The 22734-nt window shown below is 36.3% G+C and overlaps 1 protein-coding gene and 1 pseudogene across 5 annotated transcripts in view; one reads left to right on the plus strand and one right to left on the minus strand.

The window, feature by feature from the left end:
* The window catches only part of TAFA2 (TAFA chemokine like family member 2), a 568712-nt gene that overhangs the window by 277942 nt on the left and 268036 nt on the right, over window positions 1-22734 (plus strand). The gene's annotated exons all lie outside the window — the stretch shown is intronic.
* LOC101538227 (60S ribosomal protein L31-like) lies at window positions 4422-4805 on the minus strand (annotated as a pseudogene).

A 22734-nucleotide genomic window follows, 5' to 3' on the forward strand; every position in this document is an offset into this window, starting at 1 on the left:
CATTTATTAACAAATACATGAATATATTCTTTCTTGAATGGATTCATATATTCATTTATTAATGGCTGTATGTTTTACTATATCCAGTGATTTCAGTCTTCATTTATTTAGGCCTGACAATATGTCACCAGATATTGTGGATTACCCACTCCTTTTGGAAGTTCTCGGAATAAAATGCAGATATACTAGGATAAGCAGTGTTTTTTTTTTTGTTATCATTGTTTTGGGGTCATACCCACCCATGCTCAAGATTTAGTCTGTGCTCATGAATCACTGCTAGTGGTTCTTGGGCGACCATATGTTGTGTTAGGGATTGAACTAGAATTGGCTTTGTGTGAGGCAAGCTTCTTAACACTTATATTTTCTCTCCCACTGGGTTAAGTAGTATCCTTAACCTGATAGATATTTTTTCTTCAACAACAACAACAACAAAACAAAAAACTACATATAATCAAACACTCAGGACCTTATCTTTTTTACTTTAAAATTATGGTTGACATTTTATCCGTATTCATTTCTACTTTTCATAAATATTTTGGAGGGGCTTGCTAACTTATGGATTCTTGTTTCTATAAGTTTAATGATCCCTTTCTTTTATAGACACTTGAGGTGCATTTGTTAATTAAATATTTTGAAAACAATGGGTCCTTAGTGTAATTTTCTTTAAGAAGATCTTCAAGGATTTACTATCACCAGATTTTCTTGACTGTTGTAACACCCTTAAGGTTAACGAATTAATTAATCTCCCACTTCTTTGTGAAGGAGGACCTCCCTTGGGTATCGAAGCAGAGGTGATACTTAGCCCTGGTGGTAGTTAGTTGTCCTGTGGCTCATTGCTAGGGCCCAGGGATACTATTCGAGCCCAGGAGTGTCGGGGATCACTAAGTTCAACCTCTGGGCCTCCAGGCTAGACCTGGTGGCAGTAGGACGACCAGGTCGTGCTGGGGAACAAACTCAGCTTCCTATAAAAATATACCTCTGATATGTGACCCAGATGTGTTAACCCTCCTTTGACTTCTGAAATCTTACCTGTCTTCTTACAACCAGTTTTATTCTTTTTTCTTTCTTTTTTGGGTCACACCCAGTGATGCTCAGGGATTATTCCTTGCTCTGCACTCAGGAATTACTCCTGGTGGTGCTCAGGGGAACATATGGGGTGCCAGGGATCGAACCTGGGTCGGCCGTGTATAAGGCAAATGCCCTACCCACTCTGCTATCTATCTCTCTGGTCCCCAGGTTTATTTTTATTGCATTTAACAACCTATGGGTTTTGGTAGTGTATATTTTTATTTGTAGCCATAATTTTAACAAGTGCAGTATTTGGGGAGCAAAATTTTTTCAGACATAAAATTTCGAAAGGAAATTGAACTGGAGATGTGGTCCAAATTAAAGAACACAGGCCTGGCATGTGCATTTCCCTGGGTTCACCCACTACCCACTGGGCAGAGGCCCTGAAGTCTGGCAAGTGTGTCTCCCACAACAATAAAAATAAATAAAATTGTAAAACCTATTTTTTATCAATTTATAGTTATTAAAGAGATACCAATGTATATTTTAAACTATTGCCATTTTGTCCTGATTTGATGAGAGCTGTTATTAAGTTTTATTATTAATTGTAGCATTATAGCACTGTCATTCTGTTGTTCATCGATTTTGCTCGAGCGAGCACCAGTAACGTCTCCATTGTGAGATTTGTTGTTACTGTTTGTGGCATATCGAATATGCCACAGGGAGCTTTCCAGGCTCTGTCTTGCAGGTGGGATACTCTTGATAGCTTGCCGGGCTCTCTGAGAAGGATGGAGGAATCGAAACTGGGTCGGCCACGTGCAAGGCAAACGCCCTACTCACTGTGCTATCACTCCAGTGGCTGAGGGCATCATTCGTCAGCTAACCCTATAAATTCTAACTCTAAATGCCCATTAATTTGCTTTCTTCTTACACGTATTTTCACCCAGCTTGCTACTATTCCTGATTGATTGTTATCAATGGAAATGTTTGTTATTTCATAGCAAGGCACTTGTATCAACATTATTTTGCATGGTTCAAAGAGTTAGTTCAGTTTTCACTACAATTTCTAGTACCTTGCATTATCATAGATTGAAAAAAAGTGACAACCTGCCAATGTTTTTTGATAGTGTGTGCCTGATGTGTTGGATGTATTTCATTCAAACTGACAAAAGAAATAATGGGAGAAATAGAGTGCTTAGAATACAATAACCTCACTAGATTTATAATAGGTTGCCATTATGTCCTTTTTAACTTATACTTAAAAATTTTTTTTTTCATTTTGCAATCAGGAATTACTCCTGGTGGTGCTCAGGGGACCATATGGGATGCTGGGAATTGAACCTGGGTCAGCCACGTGCAAGGCAAATGCCCTACCCACTGTGCTATCGCTCCAGCCCCAATGCTTTTAAATTCTTTTAAAAATTTTTAACATTTAAAAATTTTTAACTTCTGCTGGCACAGTACTTCTACAGAACATGGACATTTATTCCCATTCTCCATGTTACATCTTTGGAGCAAGTCAAGTCCTTGTGTTTTAATTTGTAACCCTCACTGGGCCTAGCACAATTCTTATATTCAGCAGATGATCAATTCACATTTTATTGAATCAATTATTGCCTAGATACATAAAAGGACATGCGCTATGCTGAATACTTAAGAAAATATAGTATGGCCAGAGAAAAATACATGTAGAAAAAGGCATTGCTTTATTGGCTGGTGAAACATATAGGTTTTATACTGGAAATTTTCTACTCTAGGATTATAAAATGTGTCCAGATAGTTTGAAACATTCAAATTAGCAAGTTGGAATAGAGGTGGCTTTAGCGTAGCTGCAATTGAGAGGAAAATGGGCTCTCCTCCAAGTCTCTTTGAGACAGTAGCATACCATGTGCTCTGCGCATGTTCTCCTTAGATGCTACTGAAATGAGATCCTTTTTCAATTGAATTCAAACAATATTTCTTAAATGTTAACTGTATGCTTAGTCATAGACTCTATAATGAGGATTTTTATTATTATTATTATTATTTTATAATGTAGGAGTACTGCTACTTATTCAGCCATTGATTAAGCTGATTGAATTGGGCATGAACTCCGCATTACTTTTTCTTTTTTTATTCATAATGTTAATTTTATTTTATTATTATTTCTCCCCACCCTTTTTTTTTGTTTTGATTCACCATGAGATACAGTTACAAAGCTTTCGTGTTTGAGATTTGATCCTACAATCATCAAACACCCATCCCTTCACCAGTGCACACTTTCCACCACCAAAATCCCCAGTGTTCCTCCACCCCCACCCCTGTCCCAGCCCTTCCCCTGCCTATTTGGCAGACAATTTCCCCCATACCCTCTCTCTCTACTTTGGTTACATTCGATATTTCGATACCAGTCAATGAGGGTCATTGAAATAATATTAATATCAATTCATGCCCATGAGGATTATTGACAAGGATGAGGAGACATTGGAACAGTTTTAGAAATGTAAACTATTACTACTACTATGGAAACATTATGGGCTGGAGAGATAGCACAGCAGGTAGGGCATTCGCCTTTCACGCAGCCGACCCAGGTTTGATTTCTCTGCCCCTCTCGGAGAGCCCAGCAAGCTACCGAGAGTATCACCCCCACACGGCAGAGCCTGGCAAGCTACCCGTGGCGTATTTGATATGCCAGAAACAGTAACAATAAGTCTCACAATGAGAAGACATTGCTGGTGCCTGCTTGAATAAATTGATGAGCAAGGGGATGACAGTGACAGGACAATGGAAACATTATACCACTTCCTTATGTAGAATAATCATATGACCCAGCAATTCCACATCTTCATATATAAGAAAAATAATTGAATCAGGGCTTTTAGATTTTATACACGACTGCTTAAAGCTGTCTTACTCATGATAGTTAAAGGATGAAAACAACTTGTTCATCCATATAGTTAATAGGTAAGCAAAAACTATATATACATTAATGGACATTATTATTGTCAAGAAAAAAAGAACAGCTGTAACAGGGTAGGCCTGGAGGACATATGCTACTTGAAACAAGTTTGTCCTAAAATGAAGAGAAATACTTGGATTCTATTTAAACAGGTACCTAGAACCTTCAGATTAGTAGAGGCTGAAAAAAGAGAAGGTTGTTACTACAAGTATGTTGGGAGAGAGGAGTTGGAAGTTGCTTATAAGTGGATGTAGAATTTTAGTTTTTCAAGATTAAGTGTTCTAGATATTTGTGGTACACATCTGTAAATGTACTAACATTTGTGAGCTGTGCACTTAGAAATGATTATGATGCTAAAATTTGTTTTGTATAGATGATCATATATACTAAAAACCAATAAAATACAGTTCTTTGTTCACATGCTTTCTTATTTCTCTCTTTTTTCATGTGATTTTATAGCTATTAAGTCATCGATTTAGTTCTCATCCACATTTACTGTCTGCAGATTTCTGAAAGTGGTGACGGGCACATAGGTAACCAACGTTAAATAAAGTTTGTTTGATGAATCTTCATCCTCATTATGCTTTCTGGACAAATGCAGATGGATTCGGTATGGGACTTTTTTTTTATTCCTTTGGCCCAGACAGCTTTGTTGGATCTGGTGTCAATGCACAGAGCAGGGCTGCCCATCTCCTTCCTGGCAAGCTTCCTTATCTCTTTGAGTGCTCTGACGCATGCTTCTTGAATCCCACTCCATGGATGCTCTTGTGGATATTGATAGTGTGTTCTTGGGTCACCACGTTGTGGATGGGGGAGTGGTCCTTTTTTTTATCTCGCTGCCCTTCTTTTCAGGAGCCATTCTGCAGGGCCCAGGGGAGGAATGGAGAGCTTTACAGTGATTAGGTGAATGAAATTATACTTATTTGAGGGAAAGCCAAGGGATGACTGAGAACTAGCTAAAGGAAGCCAAAATGGTGCAAGGTGGGAGAGAGATATACGAAGTTAGGATGACTGAAGCCAGGATGACGTGATGGGCAGACGAGGTGCCAGATGAGCCTGGGGAGGGAGGAGTGTTCATCATTTTCGTACTTTCTAGATTTTTTTGAATTTCCTAAAATCTAGAAGATTTTAGCCTTTAACCTAGAGACAGATGTCTACTGAATGAAACCAAATGTGCCTTTAGGTATTTTAGGCATTACACAATTTCATATTCTCAACTTCTCAGGACTTTGGCCAGTGATTTTTCTGCTTAAAACCTATTTTCCTACTTCAGTGTCATTTTTACTTTTTAAGAAGTATTTATTTATTTATTTGCTTTTTGAGTCACACCCAGCGATGCTCAGGAGTTACTTATGGCACTACACTACTCAGGAATCACTCCTGGTGGTGTTTGGGAGACCATATGGGATGCCAGGAATCGAACCCGGGTCGGCCGAGTGCAAGGCAAACACCCGCTGTGCTATCACTCACTCTAGCCCCAGGAGTAATATTTTTTAAAAGTAATACTTTTACTGTTGTCAACGTAATCTTAGAATTAATTCATCTCTGGTAATTGCATCTTTTCTTATTCTAGAGATTCAGTCCCTTCCTGGACTCTAAGTTTTGATCATTGCTTCAGTTTTTTTTTTTTTTGTAGAATAAACAAATCAAATTATAAAACATTTAAAGTATAGGGCATGATGATTTGAGATATGTATATATGTGCATTGGCATAGTATTGTTCCTACTGAGTTAACACATCTATTACCTTATGTATTTTAGTTGTGTGTGTGTGTGTGCGTGTGTGTGTGTGTGTGTGTGTGAGAGAGAGAGAGAGAGAGACTTTGAAAGTCTGTTTTCTTAGCAAATTTCACTTATACAGTGTTTTCTTTCACCATTTCATATCATACCCTCAGATATTATTTATCTTTTCACTTTCCTTCCTTTCCTTTCATTTTGTTGTTGTTGGGATAACTAGGTTTCGCACATGGTTTATACACTTGATTGCACTGCACTAGAGATCACACATTTTGTTGTGGCATTGACAATCCCAAACAATATTGCACTCATAACTGTAGACAATATGTGGAGTGGTGCATTATGAAAGGTGAGTACTCAGCCACAGAGCTACATACCCAGGGCTTCACTTATTATAATATTACTGGTTCTTATAATTTAAAGTTACATATATGCAATGCTGTGCATAAAGAATAATCTGATGTATTTATCTTTTTTTCTATCTCATTTTACTTAGCATATTATTGTGCAAGGTCATGCAGGTTGTTCATTTTTATAATTGTATACATATGTAATTATATATATACAATTTTTCTACTTGTGTAGATGCAATTTTCTAATTGTATTTTCTTTGCTCATTAATTTGACAGAAATGTGTGTTTGATATCGATCTTAATTATTTAGGATATATATTGGAAGTCTTGTTGCTGGATCATATGATTATTATATTTCTATTTTCTCGAGGAACTTTTGATGCTGTTTTCTATAGTGACTATACTAGATTACATTCACACCAACACTACAAAAGGGTTCTCTTTTCTTAGTATTCTTGCTTGCATCTATTTTTCTCCCTCTCTCTCTCTCTATCACAGCCAGTTTGAGGTGACAATTTCATTAAAGTTTTGATTTGAGTTTTCCTGATGATTAGAACTCTTGGATACCTTTCTACATTATCCTTTGCATATCTGCATATCTTTTTTGGGAAAAATGTGCATTCTATTTTTTGCCCATATGTACTCTAATTCTTTTGCCCTGACTTCTATTGCCTATCATTTTATTAGTGTTATCATATGTTATTGGGACATATGAGTTTCTTATATATTTTAGAAATTAACCTCTTATATTGTTTGTTAATATAGTCCCCCATTCCACAAAGTGCCTTTTCATTTTGTTAATATTTTCTATTACTCTCCAGAATTGTTATTTGGTGTAGTCCCACTTACATATATTTGCTTGAACTTCGAGGAATACAATTTAGTCCTTCACAACCTTTTGGACTTTTAGTTGGTTTTAATGTAAACTAAAATAAATATTGAAAACATAATTGTAATCAAGAAAATTCAAATTATTAAATTCTAGTGAAAGGTAAAGCCTATAAGCCATTAAACGTTCTGTCCATTACAGGGATTGGTATTCTGGAACAGAAATAAAATTGTAATCTGTTTTTTGTTTGTGGACAAAGCAATAGATTGCCTCATCTCCTGTAGAGAACAAGAAGCAAAATTAATTTGTGGAATATTTCTATTTAGAGCATTTAATGTTACAGAAGAGATTGATATAGACACAGCAGGCAGGCTACTAGAGATTATCCTTTAATAAGCAAAACAAAACAATCAGTGATGGGGAACATGACATATTAACTAAATGCTTAGGTGGAAAGTAAAAGAAATTGTTTCCTGAACTTGATGTCAAAGAATCTGGCGCACCTTCCTGCCCTGCCATTCAGTGATTTTTATGACCTTGAAAGGGACCATGGCCTTTACATCATAACTTCTAAACTTGTAAAATAAGGGAGGGTAACGGCTGACTGCCTCATTGACATTAAATTTATATGAGTGCAGTGGAATATGAGGTATGTCAAGCTAAAAGCTCCCAGATAACAAATGTGATGGTTTAACTCTAAAATAACTTTTTTATGAGAGGCCATATAATCTCATCAGATAAAATGGTCACAGTTATATACCATTCATTAACATTTGGACAGATAGTAGATATTCAAGTGAAATTATAGACTCAAGTTAGTTGCAAATAAGAAAGGAAAAGAGTGCTCTTTCCTATTTACATGCTTACGAAATAAAAACGTTTAATTTACCAATGTGGGTCTGAAATTGGAAACGTTTTTTTTTAAAATTCAACAGAAAACTGCCAGTTTTATTACTTTACAAGTTTTATTAATAAACATAAAAATTGTTTAAATGAAAGTGAAAAAGATATAATTTTATAAATGACAGAATGGAGGAAATTAAAAAGGCTTGTAACAAATTATTGGTAGCAGTGTAAGGAGAATTTTAAAGTCTATTTATATGTTTACTTATTTATTATAAAAGTCTTTTTCAAGTGTATTTTAAAAAATTTAGTAGTGTTGGTCCATAGATCATAGAAGTAAAAAAATATACACACAAATAAGTGGTTATTGTGGCATTTATTTTAATTTTAACAAAAAACAGAAAGCATTGCACACATTGGCAGATTATTGTCATATTTAGAAATACTGTGTGACCACAGTTTGAAAATAATAGCATTTTCCATTGGATACTGTATAATATGGAGGCATTTGCATAAGATATTATTGTATGAGAAAAAGTTCAATGACTTAATTTTTTTTGCATATTCAGTCACACCCGGCGATGCTCACGGGTTACTCCTGGCTTTGCACTCAGGAATCATTCCTGACGGTGCTCAGGGGACCATATGGGATGCTGGGAATCGAACCCAGGTCGGCCACGTGTAAGGCAAATGCCCTACCCACTGTGCTATCACTCCAGCCCTGACTTGAGTTTTTAAAAAGAAAATAATAAAAAATCTTGTATATCTATGCTGAACTAGGTTTATACAGGATGACATGAGGTAAGAAATTTCATACGCCAGCGTTCTAATTGTAAGTTAACTGATAAGCAAGTATGAGTGCTTTACAGAGGGAAATTAGAAGGCATAAGGTAAAGGACAGAGAGGACATAAGACTGACAAAAAGGAGAAGTTAGAAAAAAGAGGATCGCCATTCTCAAAAGTGTGAATTTATGCATCTGTGCTTGTGTATCTATGCATAATTTAAATCATTAAACATTAGCGAAGAAGACACTGTCAAAATTTGAAAGACACGGTGCCAATGGATACAGATGAATTTGCCTGCATTTGTACAAATAGCCGTTTGTGTGAATTTGCATATTCATTTTTGTAACAAATGACTTGTGACTCATCTTGAAATTTAAGTTACAGTTATGAATCACTTTTCAGGGTAGGTTTGCCCATATCAGAAATAATCATTGCTCATAATATGGGTTGGTAGGGAAGCTTGTTTGCAATTTCCCAGACATGTGAAAAGTCTTTGGAAGTTCCCTTCCCAGGTTGAATTTCTGATCCTGAGAACTGGAGAGTAAATATCTCCATGGCTGTTCAGATTGCTGTCATTTCTATTTTGATGATAGAGTACTTCTTACTCTACTTAACAAGGGTTCCTGTGATCACGTATGAATTACATTCGCTCATGCTATTTTTAAAAAGTGGCTAACAGATGATGTATCGTAGCCCAAATATTTTCTTTGGACTGGAATTTTCTCAAGACAAGCATTGTGTGAACGATAAAGGAAGAGATGTCTCTGGTTCATTCATTCTTTGTATTCAATTTTTAACATTCTTTAAAATTTTATTTTTACAACCGAACATAATTGTCGAAACACTCTTCTATGAAGTCAGCATACCCTATGGTCCAAGGAGTGACCCCTGAGCAGAGACAGCTGTAGCCCTAACACAAGAACCAAAAAAAAAAAATGAAAGGAATTGTGTTTGTCAAATATTTCAACCAAGATTTCTTTCTACATGAGTTACAGAGAATCTGCCTCTAGAGACTTTTTCTTACATAATGAAGGCTGAAGAAGCAGGCTCAGATTGCATCCACATGCCCCTTTTTTGTCAACACCCTAGGACCATCCTAACTGTTCTTTGCCCTGTGCTTTTAATATCTGTGGTCACAATTTAGATTCACCGTGTACAGAGAGAAAGTGAGAGAAAGAGGCAGCGCCTATACCCGGAAGGTGAAAACAGGAGGCCGGAGACATAGTGCAGTGGTTAAGGCACGCTGTATATTTAATCTCCATCACTACATGTAAGCACATGTAGTGATGGAGATTACCAGGTACCTCCAGAAATGACCCTTAAGGACAGAGCCATGAATAAATCCTCAGCATCTCTGAGTGTGGTCCCCATTTTTAAAAAAAAGGAAAAAGAAAAGGTAAAACAATCCCCAAACTGCAGTAGGTTTTTTGTTTGTCTTTGTTTTGTTTCTGCCATACCTGGCTGTGCTTAGGTCTTACTCCTGGCTTTAGCTGTGGGATCACTCCTGGAGGGGTTTTGGGAGCCATATGGGATGCAGAAGATTGAACATGGGTCAGCTATGTGCAAGGGAAGTACCCTACCCACTATGCATGACTCTGGCTCCTTTTTTTTTTCAACCTGTGATTGTTAAGAACCAGGTCGCATATCATCCCCATTTGCAGGGGGAATTTGACTTTTAGCTGGATATGTGACAAAGATATATTGACCACCATTAGTAAGCCTCAACTGAGCTTCTTAACTGGTTCTTAATTTGGGTTTTCATCTGTATTTATTTCACCTTCCAACCTAGACATAGCAAAGAATATCTTGCTAATTTAGTTGAGTGAGATTCCTGAAACCCTTGATATTTGATCACATTCCTCATCCCCCACCTCTGATGTATAAGTTTTCAACTTGTCTTTAGCAAGAATCCTGTTAGGTCTGTTTAACAAGATCTCCTTATCCTTAGTTTTCCAAACACTCACTCTCATTTTACTGTCTTTGCTGTATTTGAAGCTCTCTGGTCTTTGTCCTGTATTTCAATATTCATGTTGTAATAGTGCAAGATAAAGTTATCTTCTTTGCCTTTTTAAAAAATGTCAAAGTCATTATTTTTTCTTAAAAATGGCCACTGATGTATATCTCTTTACCTATTTTTCACATCCAGTTTTGGTCCATAGTGATCAATTCCAACTATCATTGTCATAGTGGTCCCTTCTCTATCTTAACTGCATTCAAAACCACCCCTCCCAACTTGTGGCAAGGTTACAACAGTGGATATATACAATAACCTTTCAGTACCTGTACTGCAAACCATAATGCCCATGAGAGAAAGAGAGAGAGAGAGAGAGAGAGAGAGAGAGAGAGAGAGAGAGAGAGAGAGAGAGAGAGACAGACAGACAGACAGACAGACTTGCCAGGGCAGCATTGACCAGAAGGAAACTGGGGACATTGGTGGTGGAAAATGTACACTGGGAAATATACACTGGTGAGGGATAGGGATTGGAACATTGTATGATTAAAACCCAGTCATGGACCATTTTGTAACTACTCATCTCATGGTGATTCAATAAAACAATACATTTGAAAAATGGTCACCGAATAAGAAATAGATGTCTGATAGTTAAGAGAAAAAGTGAATAATGGAGATGCAATTAACTGCAGGTAATAATAAAGCTCTTCTTATTCTCAGAGCAAGTCATTCATGTTTGGGGAACAATGTGATACGGAACCTAAGTCCTTGTGAATCTGGGACTTACAAACGCATCACTACTATCCCTGTCAGTGATAAACTTAGGCCTTCATCTGCATCTCTCTGATGATTAGTGATGCAGAGCACTTTTTCATGTGCCTTTTGGCCATTCGTATTTCTTCCTTGGTAAAGTTTCTGTTCATTTCTTCGCCCCATTTTTTGATGGGGTTGGATGTTTTCTTCTTGTAGAGTTCAACCAGTGCTTTATATACCATTGATATCAACCCCTTATCTGATGGGTATTGTGTAAATATCCTTTCCCATTCTGTGGATAGTCTTTGTATTCTGGTCACTGTATCTCTTGCGGTGCAGAAGCTTTTTAGTTTAATGTAGTCCCATTTGTTGATCTCTGTTTTTACTAGATTGCTTAGTTCCGTGGGAATGCGGACTGGTTCAGCCCTTCTGGAAAACAATTTGGACGATTCTCAAAAAATTAGATATTGAATTCCCATTTGACCCAGCAATACCACTGCTGGGAATATATCCCAGAGAGGCAAAAAAGTACAATCGAAACAACATCTGCACATGTATTTTCATCGCAGCACTGTTTACAATAGCCAGAATCTGGAAAAAACCCGAATGCCCCAAAACGGATGACTGGTTGAGGAAACTTTGGTACATCTATACAATGGAATACTATGCAGCTGTTAGAAAAAAGGAGGTCACAAATTTTGTAGTTAAGTGGATGGGCGTGAAAAGTTTCATGCTGAGTGAAATGAGTCAGAAAGAGAGAGACAGACATAGAAAGACTGCACTCATCTATGGTATATAGAATATCAGAGTGGGAGACTAATACCCAAGAACTGTAGAAATAAGTACCAGGAGGTTGACCCCATGGCTTCGAGGCTGGCCTCACGTTCCGGGGAAAGGTCAACTCAGAGAAGCGATCACCAACTACATTGTAGTCGAAGGCCATGTGGGGGAAGGGAGTTGCGGGCTGAATGAGGGCTAGAGACTGAGCACAGCGGCCACTCAACACCTTTATTGCAAACCACAACAGCTAATTAGAGAGAGAGAACAGAAGGGAATGCCCTGCCACAGTGGCAGGGTGGGTTGGGGGGGAGATGGGATTGGGGAGGGTGGGAGGGACGCTGGGTTTACGGGTGGTGGAGAATGGGCACTGGTGTAGGAATGGGTTCCCGAACTTTGTATGAGGGAAGTATAAGCACAAAAGTGTATATATCTGTAACTGTACCCTCACGGTGATTCTCTAATTAAAAATAAATAAATTATAAATAAATAAATAAATAAATAATTAAAAAAAATAAATAAACTTAGGCCTTCAGTAAAATGAGTTTGATAGAACTTTCTACCTACGTATTTTGTGGACGTATTGGGAAGTTTAATTAGCTAATTGTTACAAAGTGATTTGAAGAAAGTTACTGCAAGCATATAATGCGTTGTTAGATAATGTGCAAGTAATTTCACAAAATCTGGAAAACTGTCAAGTAATTAAAGGCAAATGCACTGTAGATGTTGTTGTGAAACTTCCATTAGTGTTCATCAAAGTTTGACACACCCATTGAGGAAAGAGCAGATCTCATACTGTTCTGAAATGGTTTTAAAAAATCTTCAGTTCTCTCTTAAATCACTTTTACCATCTGCTGGTAAAAGAGTGGGGATGACTGCCTGCAAACTTAGCAATTAAATGTGCTAGTACAGTAGCAGGAGAAAAATCATTGTCACACCTGTTGTTAACAACGAACAAAACAAAATTCTAGTACCCCCTTAAACCAAACTCCCCTCCCCCCCAAAAAAAGACCCAGTGAACATACACCACCTGGTTTTCTGTGAAAATATAACAATATTCTTGGGGGAAAAAAAGATCCACCTCATTTTCAGGTATTTATTGTGTACTCTGAAAATGAAGTGTTTTTTTTTCTTTTTTTCTTTTTTTTTTTTTGCTTTTTCTGCTCCTAATTCTTAGAAAAGTTAGGTTCTCAAGCAAGGAATAATCAGCCCTATGGATTTATTTAAATCCTCAAACACCAACATCAGAGAAAAACTTTTTCTTCCTCTCTTTGAATTGGAAAAATTCAAAGGGGAGGGGTGACTTGGCTATGAAGAAAATGTCCCATTTCACATGCAATTAAAATTGTTCACTCGTCTACAAAATATAAAAATTTTGTTTTTGTTTCAGAATATTGTGCATGAAACTTTACATGTATAAATCCACAGTAAAAGATACATTTGGTAAAAATCTTTGTAAGGTGACCTTGCTCACTGGTGAAGCACATACTTTGGATGTGAAAGGTTTGGGTTTGATCTTGGCACTTAAATGAAAAATAAAAATTTTCCACGGAAGTATCTACTGAGACAGAATATATGTAAAGAGTGGAGCAGTTTAACTTTGGTACAGGTTTGTAGAATTCTTTAGCAATTGCAGGACAAAATACTTTTTAAAATCTAACTAACTGATTTCCATAAATAAAGAACTAACTAGAACTTAGCTTTCTGATCATGCTATTTATATTCTGTCATATGTTATTAAATTTCGTATTCTCATATTGACAGATAAATCATAATTAAGGACAAATTATAAAATTTGTATCTATTATTGAGCTATCAAATTAAAAAACACAAATTATATTATGAAATTTGCGACATTATAAGAACTTCCTGGCACCAGGAAATTGTTACAAATAAGTGCCTAATTCATGGTTGAATCTTATTCACTCCTTTAGTGATTGAATGAGAACACCGTAAGTCAAACAATTTTGTGATCCATGGATTTCCAATTTATTAATCCCTGTAAAAAACTCGTTTCCTTTTGAGTGTATGATAAATTTGAAACTAAATTGATACACACATTTTGATTTAGCTAATTTTTCTGGAAACAGGAAGTGTATGGAGGCAAACATAGTATAACATTGTTCTCTGGTTTGTCATCTAAGTTATATAGTTAGCATTATTTACACTGTGAATCTATGTTAACAATTTCTGTAAATTAAATGATAAATTTGAGATGGTAAATTTATAATCCAGGCATTAGTTTATTGCTTTAATCATATAGGGGAATTTAGGATGCTATTTTTAGTGAAGTTAACATTTTTCAGAAACTGTAGCCTACTACATCAAGATCCTCCATACATTTCTGTACTGGAATGATGACACGTATGCATTCAGAAAGGATGATATTGCCCTATAACCTGGTAAACTTCTAGAATGTCAAATAAATCAAGATTTCAGTATAATAAATTTTTCTCTGGTTTAATGACTTGATGTCAGCCATTGAACTCTGAAATAGGGCTGACTGTGAGAGAAGAGTAAAATGTCTATGTGGTGATGTAATATGCAGAGTTTTTTGTTATTTATTTTTCATTCTGGTTTCAAATACTGAAATTTGTTTTATGTTTCCTTTTTCTGCAGCAAATTGTGATTACATTTAATATTTTAATAAGTTTTACAATGAAAGAAAATTAAGTACTACTCAAAGTTCCATGACAGATGATGATTATTTGTTTTTTTCTACATCATGCTCCAAAGTCATACAGTCATACATTGTTCACCAAAATAATATAATTAGTTCTGTCTAGTTTATTCTGGGTAATTTTAACATCATGTCTTTCTTACTTTTACAAAAAATGTTAAAATATCCAGAGGGAACTTTTAAAAAATCCTTTAATTTTAATAAATTTGTAGTTCCTAATCTTTCAGTTGCTTTCTAAAGTTAGCATCTTCTTTGGGCCCATTGCTAATACCCTGGAGCAGGGGTGTGTGTGTGTGTGTGTGTGTGTGTGTGTGTGTGTGTGTGTGTCTGTCTGTCTGTCTGTCTGGGGAGGAGGAATGTCTGTCCTGAGAGTGCTGGAAAATCAGTGAGTTTGAGCAGTAACAACTCTATGTGATTCTTTTTCTCCAACCATGCACAAGTGTGATGTGACTTCCAGTTTTGGGGAGCCAGTTAGGCATGCTTTCTCAGTAAAAGAAAAATATTGTAATTTCCTATGTCTTAGTATCACTTCTAGTCATAGCTGAAGACACTCCTTGGTAATCATATAGTCTAGGTAATCATCAGTAAAATTTCCCAAGAAGTAGAGTCAAAAACCCATTTTGAGGTATTACTAATTTTCACAATTTTCTTTTACTGAAGCATTTTTTGATAATTCTTCTAGTCATTTAGTTGTAACAAGCCATATAAAATAAATTATTTGGTACATGCTAAGGGGGGTGACTGGGGGTTGGGTGGGAAATTGGGGACAGTGGTAGAAAGAAGGTTACCCTGGTGGTGGGAAAGGTGTTGAACACACAGAATGCCAGAAACAACTGTATTATGAACAACTTTGTCAACCACCATGTTTAAATAAAGTGAAAAAAGAAAAAAACATATGGCCAAATAAATGACAAAGGAACTAGTGGAAATATTAATTTTTTTCAGTGAATAACAATCTTTTCTAATCTCACAAGATGGCTGAATCATAGTTACATTTGATGTGTTCAAGATCCAATAATCGAATTTCACTGAAATGATACCCTTTTTTGAGTTAGTCTCCACTAATTTTGTTTATTCTTGAAATGTGTGTTAATATATACCCATTCTGCAATGGATTCATGTTTTTTTGTTTAGCATCAACCAGCTGAAAATTACAGAGAAGGTGGCTGGTGATAATAAAAAGCAAGTTTTTTTAGAGGTGTGTCATACATTCCTTTTTGGAATCTGTAAACTGTATTGCTTCTCTAGAGTTGGAAGAACAACCGCATTGCTCCTTAGAGAAAATGATAACCATGATAACCATCAGGAGGACATCAGATGAAAACATACTTTTAAGTTTTGCTTTGGGTAAAATTTCTGTTGGCAGCTAAATTCAGTGCAAACTTTCTGTGTTGGTCTTGCACTGGTACGTTGGTTTTTCCATGCTGCAGATATACTATTTTCCACCCTCACCCCGCATCATGGTTTTCTAACCCATGATGCTTTTCTTCACCTTTGTTTCCTCTGTGTCTTTAATGGAACTTCCTCTTATGTGCCACTTGTCACAATTCTTCTTGCTAAACATTTGCTTCTACATGAATTCCTTTTTTTCTCTCCTTCACTTAATATGTGCTTTCCTTACCATTTAGACTCCTAAAATAACGTTTATGGCCCTCATGAACATGCATGGGCTGGAGCCATAGCACAGTGGGTAAGGCATTTGCCTTGCATGAGGCTGACCCGGGTTCGATTCCTCTGTCCCTCTCGGAGATCCCGGCAAGGTACTGAGAGTATCCCGCCTGCATGACAGAGCCTGGTAAGCTCCCCGTGGCATATTCAATATGCAAAAAACCATAACAATAAGTCTCACAATGGAGATGTTACTGGTGCCCCCTCAAGCAAATCGATGAGCAAGGGGATGACAGTGACAGTGATACGGTGATGAATATGTATAATATTTATCTGCTATTTAGTTCTATATTTATCACATTCTTCATTCTTAAGTACCACAGAGTTCCTGAGAATAGAGGCCAAATATTGCTAATATTTAAGCACACAACTAAGAGGAATTAATTACTGGAACTTGTATATAGATTCGCATATCAAATAGCCTTAGTATTTTCCTGCATATTAAACATTTTCTTAAATTTGACATTTGGTACAGTGAAGTTGCTTGTGAAAAATAAAGTCTACTGCTGTACAGAATAAAATTAATGACATATTTAAAAATTGGTTGATCTTCATCCTTTCTGAGCTATTTTAATATCATATCTTTCTACTTTTACAAAGCATGAAACAGAAAAGGTAATTTAAAATGTTTATCCTGGCTGCAGACACAGTCCCTTGTCTCTTTATATGCCATATATAAAATTATATACATGTATGTTCATATATATTTAGCCAGGAAGTGCATCTGATTCTTAGATATGTAAATAATGTCTTTTAAACTAGTCTATCATAAATGTTCTATAACTGTAGAATTTTAATTTTCAAGGTCATAAAAGAAATCCCAGATTAACAAATTATAAATCTATGATATATATATATAGGAAGTTTATCACTGTCACTGTCATCCTGTTGCTCATTGATTTGTTCAAATGGGCACCAGTAATGTCTCTCATTGAGAGATTTATTGTTACTGTTTTTGGCATATCCAATTCGCACGGGTAGCTTGCCAGGCTCTGCCGCGCGGGATAGGAAGTTTATATCAAAAGAAAAGAATCAGTTAATGTTTTCTTTTCTGTGAATAGTAGAGTGCAAAACTGTTATGCTCTTAAAATTTTAGTAACAATGGGCTAGACTTTGTCATTCCTTAAATTTTTTTAGTTGATTCTAATACATTTTTTATCGTGCTGTGATTTAACCCAGAGTCACATTAATTTGTAGAAATATTTCTGCCTCAGTGTCTTCTTTACTTATTTTCAAGATTAGAAAAGATAAAGATCTGAACTATAAATATTTATAAAACTTGGAAAAACAATATTTATTTCAGATACATTATAGAATTATAAGGTTTCTGAGAGATAGTAAAAACGTAAAAACTAAATAGTACTTTGTCCTAGCTTTATTTCAAATAGATATTTAATTTAAACAATTAGTATTCTAAGAAAATAGTTTATAATGGTATATGAACAATATATATATACACTCATAGTCTATTTTTCATTTTTTTCTTTGTTCAGGGCAGTCAGTATTTTTATTGGGACGGTAAGGCTGGAGTAGCTTTTTAACTGTGTGGCAGCTTTGGGGTGTGGATGTGATTGCAGAGGCTTTTGGAAGTACAGGGAGTTGGGGGGAGGTAGCCCATTTCGACTCCTAGAAAGCCTGGGCATTTCATCATACTGCATACAAGAATTTTGAATCATGACTTTGAATCGTGAAAACGAGCAACTGCCGGGGGCTCTGCTTGGGCGGGCACTAGGCTAACCTGCCCCGTTCCAATTTACCCTGGTCTGTTCTGCCATGATCATGTGTAGGTCCGATATTAATTGCAGGTTTTGATCTCTTTCGAGATTTATTTATGAGTCTCTGGAGCAAGCCTGGTAGTAGAGCTTACATGGTAGCGCTGGAGTTGGTTCAGGGGTGACTGCCAGTGCTTCCATGAGTATTGGGAACTGGAGGAGGTAGCCGATCCCAACTCTGCGAAAATCTGAAGATTTTAGTCATAAAACCCACATCCCAGAATTTTCAGCAGATTGTGTCTCGGTAAGGTCCATCTTGAGATGATGGAGTCAGGGCCAAGTGTATGGCAGTGAATTTGGATTGTGGGAGCAAGCAGCTTCCAGGGGCTCTGCTTGTGCAGGCACCAGGTTGACCTGCCCCTCCCCCCCTCCAATTTACCCTGGTCTGTTCAGCCATGCACAGGTCCAAGATTAATTGTGGCTTTGATCTCTTTCAAGATTTATTTATGGGTCTCTGAAATAAGACTGATAAATGAGCTTGTTGAGCTGAGCCAGAGGTGGTTTGTGGGCGTGGCTCCCACATACCTAACTTTTGTCCATTTAATTTCTTGGTAAATTCAGGCTCAAATTGCTGGGGTCTAACCAAAGGCACAGCAGCAAATTTGGAGGTATCAGGAAACCTGAGGGCGCCATCAGGCTGCTGATGTACTCTATTTTTCATTTAACACGTTTTTCTTATATCAGGGACTGTTCTAAGCATATAATAAATGATGAATTATATGTTTTCCATATAAGGAAGCCCCATGCCATTGCACTTATACATAAATTCACTAGTTCTTTGATTTGTTGATTTTGTTTTGTTTTGTTTTTGGGGTCATACCTAACAATGCCCAGAACTTATTCCTGTCAGTGCTTGGGGGACCATTTGTGGTGCTACAGATTAAAACTATGTTGGCTGCATGCAAAGTCCCTTGAAGAATCTTAAATTTTAGCTGCTGTTTCTTGCTTAAATTATTCCTGCATATATATATATATAAATATATATATAAAACAATATGTACAGTAATAAAAATAAATTACTAAATAGTTTGTTAAGAAAAATATGGTATGATAAACATTGGCATGAATTCATATTACTCCAAGATATCGCACAAAATCCTATTTTGTGGGTAGCCTCATCTCATATAAGTGGAAAAAAATGGAAATGCTATCACAGATCATTTTTCAAAAGGTGTCAAAAGCAACATTGTTGACAGTACTTCCAGAACCTCTGGATGAAGTTTTGACACATACTCAGGTGTGTGTATCGATTTCCTAACTTTTCCAAAATGTTGTTCTTCACTATCACCTGGAGAAAATAAGGAGGAAAAATTGCATTTTCTTTGTGACACCATCTTGGGTTTTTCTTTTCATTATTGCTCTTCATTGCTTTCCTATGACCTATATTTTCCAGACAAAATTACCGAGACTTTTCTATATACCTCTGATCTTTCTCCAAGCTTAACCTCCATGGTTTCACTTTCATGTCACATCCAAAGATTAGTTATCTATTTGAAACCAGTATGCTTATGCATTCATCTGTACATTTATTCTAGACACACACTTTAAGTGTTTTCTTATTTGCTATTTTCAGTCTACAAAATTCCCCTATATAAGGAATAGACAATGTTACTGAGGGGTTTTTTTTGTTTGTTTCTGTTGCTTTTTTTGAAAATTCCAAATTTCATTTAACCATTTTGTTTAAAAGCTCTAGGGGATATTGATTTCTATCTAGAACATATTTGTTTAAAATATTTTTGCATTTAAATAATACACAATTTAACTTTTGTGAGATCATATTTGTATGTATCACTTTTTTTCACCATTGTTTTGCAGATTCCCTAAGATAGAGAAATCTACTCGTTCCCTTCTGGCATTTTTTAGCCCTAATTATTAAGTACAAAAATCTAGTATAAGAAAAGTCTGATGAACATGTTTGGTAAATTATACAGTCAAAAAGACATTAGACTTTTAAAAACAAGAAAGACAAATTAGCTTTTAGGAGAACGAATAAAAAATTAATTTTTATTTTTAATAATAAAAAAAGATGTTAGACTTAAATTCAAGAAAATCCTACCTAGCCTATGGAGGAAGAGTTAATGGTAGAGAGTTGGTTCACAATCTATGTCTACTCTGTCTGATGGTTAGTGCTTACTTATGTTTTTTGATTTTCAATCCCTACTATCTCACTACTACTACCTGCTGGGTTTTGTAATTGATTTTGGGTGATAGAAGAGAAGAAACAGATATTTGTACTTTCTAAAGCACTTTACCAAGGAAAAACACCCCGACACTCAGAAGCAATAAAGTTATTATAGCAAGTCCTTAAAGTTATCAATTGACTCTTGGAAAGTAGAACTTTGGGAAATTTTCGTATAAAAATTAATTTTAATTTCAACCGATATATCAAAGATGGAACTTTTAGAAGTATTTTTGGACATAAAATACTGTTACATTTCTGAAGATCAAAGAATTGAATAATAGCTTATAAACTATTACAATAGTTTATGAACTATTATGAGTGAGATGTCCCAGTAGTCCTTAGAAATAAGAGAAATAATCACATGGAAGGAATGTCACTTTATAAACAGACTAATAGATGGGGGCTGGAGCAATAGTACAGTGGGTAGGGGGTTTGCCTTGCACGCGGCCGACCCAGGTTCGATTCCCAGCATCCCATATGGTCCCCTGAGCACTGCCAGGAGTAATTCCTGAGTGCATGAGCCAGGAGTAACCCCTGTGCATCGCCGGGTGTGACCCTCCCAAAAAAAAATGAAAATAGACTAATAGGTTGGAAGTAGGGCTGGGTGGGAAATGAAGTGGACTAGAAGTAACATGAGCATAGGTGGAGTAGATCATTTAGGTTGTAGTAAAGTGAGATAAGTGTGCATCATGAACCTCAATCAACAAGCGTGAAGGAGGAGTGAGAGAGAAACGAAGATCAGAACAGAGGTGAAGTAAGGACAGGGTGGAAGGTCATATGCACTTCTGTGATGGTGGGGTGCAGTAACTTTATACATCAGTTCTAGAAATTTAAACACTGTTGTAGCCAGTTTACCTAGAATATTTTTAAAAAGCAGACTGATATATTCAGAAAGGCTCTAGTCAGATGAGCCATAAGACCTTGGAGAGTAAGGTTACATTGCCTGGGGAAGAAAATTGATTGTAATAATGGGGAACATTGGAGGTGTTTTGAGTAATCTATTTATTGACCTGTGTGGTATATTTTTGGGCATATTGTAATACATAGTTAAACAACGTTATATACAAAATCATCAAAAGGATACCTTAGTATCTTCATTCCAGAGTGCACACAAAGTTTTATCTAAGGAAGAACATAGAAATCAGGGAACTGATTTTCCCCATCTGTGAATCCCGCTTACCCTTCTTGTCTCACTCTAATTGTCTCTCCATCTAAGCCTAACTATCCAAGTCATGTTGGTCCTCTTTGTCTCATTATTCGCTTTCGTTATTTGCTCTTCGTTATTTGGGCCATGGATTCATAGGTAATTTTACCAAACACTATTTTGAATATGTCTGAGGGGATGATATTAATATTTGAATTAAAAACCTAAGTATAAAAATAGACGGCTCTCCCTAGGGTGGGTGATATTTATCCATTCTGTTGAAGTCTTGAAAATGATGAATGGGATAAAAAGAGGGAATTCAGCATTCCTGGTTGTTTGAGTTAAGCAATGTGGGTCTCTTCATGACTTCATACTTCATGTCTTCAAATAAGATTTCCTCTTTTTAAGTCTTCAACCCTCCAGCTTTCAGTGGGAGTGAAACCATGGACCTCTTAGTTTCAAAGACTTTAAATGATTTTTGGAATTACAACATAAGCTCCTACATTTTGTGTGTTTGTGTATTTAATCTCATGCAACTTCCTTGACATCCTTGTTCTTTGGAATGGGGATAATAATAGAACTTCTTATAACATGGAGTTATGAATATGGAAGAAAGTTAATATGTACAATGTGGTAGCAATTATATTTGCAAATGGTATTAAAAGTGATTTAAAGTATTATAGCTATGAAGGATTATGTAAATTAAGTAAAGGAAGTCCCTCCTGGCTTCTCTAATAGATAAAAGCCATTCTTCTTATTTCTCTGTTTGCCTTTCTTTGAGATTATATGGTTTCATTCCAAATGTTTCAGTTTATAGGGGGCTGGCGCAATAGCACAGCGGGTAGGGCGTTTGCCTTGCACGCGGCCGATCCGGGTTCGAATCCCAGCATCCTATGTGGTCCCCTGAGCACCGCCAGCAGTAATTCCCGAGTGCATGAGCCAGAAGTAACCCCTGTGCATCGCCGGGTGTGATCCAAAAACAAAAACAAACAAACAAACAAAAACAAATGTTTGAGTTTACAGACAAGTAAACATGGTTTCCTAGAGTTTGCATTTATATTCTACATATATCTGTACTTATAACATTGTGCCCATTTATTTAACAATTATTTTTGAGGATTATCATATGTCAGTAAGCTCTCGAGTCTAAAATTTTATGCCATAACCTGATCTAAATGGGGAGTTATTACAGAACACACAAACACATAAAGCAAAATATTCTAATGTAAATCTAAAGGATGTAGGGAGAATGTCACCCTGATAATTTAAAAAATTCGCCTTCCCAGAGCACACATTGCTGAGGCAGAATTTTA

Source organism: Sorex araneus, chromosome 2 (assembly GCF_027595985.1).
Source record: "Sorex araneus isolate mSorAra2 chromosome 2, mSorAra2.pri, whole genome shotgun sequence".
Classification (NCBI taxonomy): Eukaryota; Metazoa; Chordata; class Mammalia; order Eulipotyphla; family Soricidae; genus Sorex; species Sorex araneus.